This window comes from Melanotaenia boesemani, chromosome 9 (genome assembly GCF_017639745.1).
Source record: "Melanotaenia boesemani isolate fMelBoe1 chromosome 9, fMelBoe1.pri, whole genome shotgun sequence".
In the NCBI taxonomy this organism is placed as follows: Eukaryota; Metazoa; Chordata; class Actinopteri; order Atheriniformes; family Melanotaeniidae; genus Melanotaenia; species Melanotaenia boesemani.
The window spans coordinates 13,361,058-13,367,135 of NC_055690.1; the positions used below are offsets into that span (position 1 = coordinate 13,361,058).

The 6,078-nt window shown below is 49.3% G+C and overlaps 1 pseudogene; it reads right to left on the reverse strand.

The window, feature by feature from the left end:
• Positions 1-1,002: 1,002 nt before the first annotated feature.
• LOC121646123 lies at positions 1,003-4,767 on the reverse strand (annotated as a pseudogene).
• Between the last annotated feature and the right edge of the window lie 1,311 nt (positions 4,768-6,078).

Genomic DNA, 6,078 nt, shown 5'->3' on the forward strand with positions numbered 1-6,078 from the left:
TCACAACATATTCTAAGTTTAAAGTCCTTAAATAATTGTCCAAAATTTCTAAATCATACTGTTCAGTGATCCAGTCATTCATCTGTATGTTAAGAGGGAAATTGGCTGTACCCTTTAGAAAACATCAGAAAAAGACAGATGAAACCATTAATAAAGCTGGGATGAAATGAAGAACTTTTCTTGAGAACAATAAAAGTAAATAAATAAAACTTGCATCATAATGCATCTTAAATTTTTAGTTTGGCATGAGTAATTAAACTTGTAGATGTCAGAAAATAATAATGAAAGCACTTCTGGTTGTTTGTTAGCAGATGTGTTTATCATTGGAACATCATATCATAGTGAGCTCTTATGTACAGACATTTAGGTCATTTAGGTTTACATCTGTTTCATATGTGCTGCCAAAAGCTACTTGCTTTACAGCATTCCACTGAAGTCACTTAGCACATATGATTGAAACATTGATTCCTGTAGCCTGCAAATGTAGCCTGCTTACATTGCTGTGTGGCTGCATAAAAAATACAGTATAGAGGTCACTCAATTTTAAATCCTGTCAATAGTCTGCAAAACTTGGCCAACAACTTCAAATCATAAAAAGTTTGAAAATATATAGAAATGAATTTCAAACAAGTGATGCTTATAATTCTTTACTCTTTTATTTAACTGCAGATAGAACCCAATATATTTAATCTTTTTTTTAGCCAATTTCTCACTTCAACTACACAACTCGTGTCGTTTTGTTCAAAACAGAAGAACAGACTTTTTTGGAAACAATATGGAGACGCCCTTGGAGACAGACCACAGGAAACCCCAGATACTGTCTTGGGGTTACCGGGCAACAGTGAACAACTTGCTATAACATGAAACACCAGTTTATATTATTGCACGGTGAATTATGTAATTAAGAGTCCACTACACACGTCCCTCCAGAATTCACCGTGACAGACACAAAACAGGAACCACCATGAAAAAGAAAGAAAAATCAACAAGGTGGCGGCCGGATCACACGACCAGAACGACTCCGCTGAACAATAGTGGGGACGGGGACCTCTGCAGGAAAAGGTCCCGAGGTAACAACAGATGGCGAGCAGGTATGGGACAGGGAAACCCGCAAGGGGTCACATGGGGACACAGGACCGGTCGGAGGACGCCCCCGTCGCGGAGGTCGGCAAGCCCGACAGGTCCGTTCAAATCCAGGTGAGCCGGCTTGAGGCGGTCCACTGAAATGCGCTCTGCCTTACCGCCCATGTCCACCACGAAGTATTTATCCCCCGCCTCTAATACCCGGAAAGGGCCGTCATAAGGACGCTGCAGTGGCCCGCGATGAGCATCATAGCGAATGAAGACGAAATCTGCTGACTGTAGACGAGGGGAAATGTAGGACTGCGGCAGGCCATGCTGGGAGGTTGGAACAGGAGCAAATAGCTGCGCTTTATCCGCGAGGACCGTGCGTTGGTGGATCGCAGACCACGGGGTCATAACGTCAGGAAAAAAATCCCCAGGGACCCTCAGAGGCTGGCCGTACACCAGCTCCGCAGACGAAGCCTGGAGGTCCTCTTTAGGGGCAGTCCTGAGGCCCAACATGACCCATGGGAGCTTATCAACCCAGTTGCTGTCCCTGAGGCTGGCCCCTGAGAAAGGCCTTCATGCAACGATGGAAACGTTCACACAAACCATTAACTTGTGGGTGATAGGCCGTGGTACGGTGGAGCTTCACCCCTAAGCCGTTTGCCACCGTGTTCCAGAGCTCCGAGGTGAACTGTGAGCCCCGATCCGAGGAGAGATCAGATGGGGTGCCAAAGCGGGCCACCCAAACACCAATGAATGCCCTTGCCATCTCCACAGCCGTAGCCGATGTTAGCGGAGCAACCTCAGGCCAGCATGTCGTCCTATCCACCATGGTAAGGAGGTAAGCGAAACCAAGAGAGGGGGGAAGGGGGCCAACCAGGTCCACATTCACATGGTCGAATCTCCTTTCCGGCACCAAGAAAAACGCCAGGGGAGCTGCAGTGTGGCGGTGAACCTTGGAACACTGACAGCCCACGCAGGTATCCGCCCAGTCCTGCACGTCCCTCTTTAGACCACGCCAGACAAACTTGGACGCTACCAAACGCTGGGTTTCCTACCAGGGTGAGAAAGACCTTGTACCGCATCAAACACACCGTCTCCAGGTGGTCGGTACAGTGGGCCTTGGACCACCAGTGGAAACATCGCACAACAGCGTGAAGCTGCCCTCACCAAAGGGGACATCCTTCAGCTGAAGGCTAGTAGCCTCGGTCCTGAGCGACTGGACCATCGGGGGGTTTGATCGGCTGCCATGCGGGCATAATCGAGCCCCAGGTGGACAGCCCCAGCCAAAGCGCGGGAGAGGTAGTCTGCGACAACGTTGGTCTTGCCTGAAACATGTTGTATGTCCGTGGTGAATTCTGAGATGGTAGGATAGTTGCTGTCAGGCAGACCAAGGTTCAGACGCCTTAGCCATAGCAAATGTGAGAGGTTTGTGGTCGACAAAAGCAGTAAACCGCCGGCCCTCCAGCAACGAACGGAAATGTCGGACAGCGAGGTGCAGTGCAAGCAACTCCCAGTCAAAAGTGCTGTATTTGCGTTCATTGGGGCGGAGCTGCCGGCTGAAGAAGGAAAGGGGCTGTCAAGCGCCGGCCACCCACTGCTCATGTACAGCACCCACTCCATAGTCCGAGGCATCCGTAGTGATTGCGATTGGGGCCTCGGGTGATGGGTGAGCGAGCATCGTAGCATTGGCCAAAGCGGTTTTGGCATCAGTGAAAGCAGCCATCCTCTCAGTGGTCCAGTCCACCAACTGCTTGGGGGACCTGCCCTTCAAAACCGCATGTAATGGTCGCATGAGAGCTGCAGCTTTGGGAATAAAATGGTGATAAAAGTTCACCATACCCAGGAACTCCTGAAGGGGCCGCACCATAGCCGGGCGTGGGAAATCCAGCACCGCTTGTACCTTAGATGGGAGTGGGACAGCCCCATCCTTGGTGATCTGATCACCTAAGAAGTCAATGGTAGTTAACCCAAACTTTGGCTGGATTGACAATCAGTCCGTGCTGGTTGAGACGGTCAAAGAGGGTTTGCAGGTGTGACAGGTGTTCGGCAACTGATGTACTGGCCACCAAAATGTTGTCCAGGTACATGAAAAGAAAGGGCAGGTCACACAGAACAAAGTCCATAAGATGTTGGAACTACTGGGCCACATTTTTAAGGCCAAATGGCATTCATCCAAAGGGGTAATCACGGCTGTTTTGGGTGCATCTGAAGGGTGTACTGGGACCTGGTGATAACCACGGACGAGGTCCACCTTGGAAAAAATTACTTTACCAGCCAGGTGCGACGAAATGTCTTGGATGTGAGGCACCAGGTAGCGGTCCGGTGTTGTAGCCTCATTCAACCGGCGGTAATCACCGCATGGGCGCCACCCACCACCGGGCTTAGGAACTATGTGGAGAGGTGAAGACCAAGAGCTGTTTGAGCGGCGGATAATACCAAGGCGCTCCATGCTGCCAAATTCAGCTTTGGCGATGGCTAGCTTAGCTGGGTCCAGGCGCCTCGCATGGGCATGGACTGGTGGGCCGGTGGTGCCAATGTAATGCTCCACTCCACATCAGCCTGTGGGAGCACCCCTGAAAGTCTACAGCACTCAGGACACAGTCAAAAGAAGAGAAGGTGGTGGCGTGAACCAAACGACGGTTCTTGACATCTACCAGCAGGCCATACTCACACAGAAAGTCTGCGCCCAAGATGGGGACTGCCACCTTGGCAGTAATGAAGTCCCAGTGGAATCGTTGTCTGCCAAAACACAGTTCTACCTTACGGGTACCAAAAGTTTGTATGGGAGTACTGTTAGCGGCCTGTAGGGGGGGGGGGGGGGGGGGGGGGGGGGGGGTTGTCCCCCTGCTAGAATGTCCAGTCTTGATGCGGGCAGGACGCTTCTCTGCGCGCTGGTGTCGCACAGAAAGCGGCGTCCTGAGATGACGTCATGTATGAACAGCAGCCTGTCAATGGAACCGGCACTCATGGCTACTGTTGAGCGCCGGCTCTGGCATTTTCCATCCCCGTGTAGCCGCAGGGAGCATGGCAGCGCTTGGCCTTGGATCCAAAACGTGCATGATAATAACACCAACTCTGTCTGGAGTGGTGGCGGGGGGGCACTGTCGCTGCAGTGAGCGCCATGTCGCCGGAGACCGTTGCAGCAGCAGAAAAATCCGTGACCGGTGCCGCAGCTGCGAAGGTGGAGAGTGCAGAAGGAGCCGGTCTGTGGTGTCGGTTTACCAGAAAAAATCGATCGGCTTCCTCATCCAGGGTACGGCAGTCCATGATGCTGGTGTTAGCAAAAGCGGCTCGTACCGGGGAAGGCAGCTGTCTCAGAAAGAGTTGGACAAAGAGGAAATCGGGTGCATGGTTCCCCAAGAGATCCAACATCCTGTCCATGAGCTCGGAGGGTTTACTGTCACCCAGACCTTGCAACGAGAATAGATGACTGGCCCGCTCGGCATCGGAGAGTTCAAAAGTCTTGAGCAGGTGAGCTTTGATTGCAGCATACTTATTGTCCGCCGGTGGGTTCTTTAAAAGACTGACCAATCTCGTGGCTGTAGCACTGCTGAGTCCCGCAACAACGTAGTAGTACTTGGTGGCGCCCACAGTAATGTCACGTAAGGCGAACTGTGCTTCAGCCTGGGCAAACCACACCGAGGCAGACGACTCCCAGAATTCTGGCAGCTTCAGAGGCACCGCGTTCGTAGTCATCGTCGATCGGGGAGTTTGTGGAAAACGTCCACGTTAGGGTCACCAGTGTGGAAATTGTAGAAAGAAAGCGAAGAGCCAGTTTCTCACTTCAACTACACAACTCATGTCGTTTTATTCAAAACAGAAGAACAGACTTTTCTGGAAACAATATGGAGGCGCCCGTGGAGACAGACCACAGGAAACCCCAGATACTGTCTTGGGGTTACCGGGCAACAGTGAACAACTTGCTATAACATGAAACACCAGTCTATATTATTGCACGGTAAATTATGTAATTAAGAGTCCACTACACAACTCAGAAGATCTCCTGTTTGCATTTACATATGTAAGGGTGTCAGCTTTCCACGAACAGGAAGAATAGGGTCAGGCTACTGTACTTGAGACTTTCTGCACCTAGTTGCATAATGAGTGATATTTCCATTTTCTAAAGCACCAGTGGTTTTATAAAGCATAGAGCTTTACAAAGCACTGTGGTGGTTTGCAGTGTGGGAAACAACCAAAATAAGAATTAGCACCTCCAAGTCAAGAAAAAAGAAAGGTCCATTCTGGTAGTTAGAAATGGGTTGTAGCCTCATGTGGAAGAGCTTAAGTGTCTCAGGGTCTTGTTCCCCAGTGGATTTCGGAAAGAGTGGGCGATTGACAGGCAGATTGCAGCTGGACTTGCAGTGACGCCATCTGTTGCTGTGAAAACAGAATTGAACCAAAATGTGAAGCCGTTAATTTACATATCTATGTTCCAACTTTTATTCATGAACAATGGAAGTAACCAGAATAATCAGATCCCAATTACAAGTTACAAGAAAGAGTTTCTTCCATGGGCTTCCAAGGATTTTTCACCCCCCTTTTTTTAATTACAAAGGCAATCACAATAGAGTTAGTTGATGTTATTGATGGATGCGTCCCAGAGAGAGGTGTTTTGGGCATGTTTTACGCAGAAGAGTCCTCAGGCCAGACTTGTAGCTTGCTGTAGAAATTATAACTCTTCCTGGCTTGGGAACGCATTGGTGTCCACCCTCTTACACCCTACAAAATTGGAGTATGTAGCTGGAGGCTGAGATATCACCCAATTAGTGATAAAAAATATAGATTGATGTATGTATGAATGCAGGAATTATTATTATTTTTTTAATGTAAAAAAATCCATTGCCTTTAGATACAGGTGTTCTTGATGTGACCTAAAAATGAAGGAACTGAGGCAAGACTTTAGTTTTTAAATGGCCCACATTAACCATCTACGCATACCAGAAGCACACCCTGGTCCAATAAATGTGAGTTGTAGTGATTGCTTTGGATGCAGCTGCATATGACTCA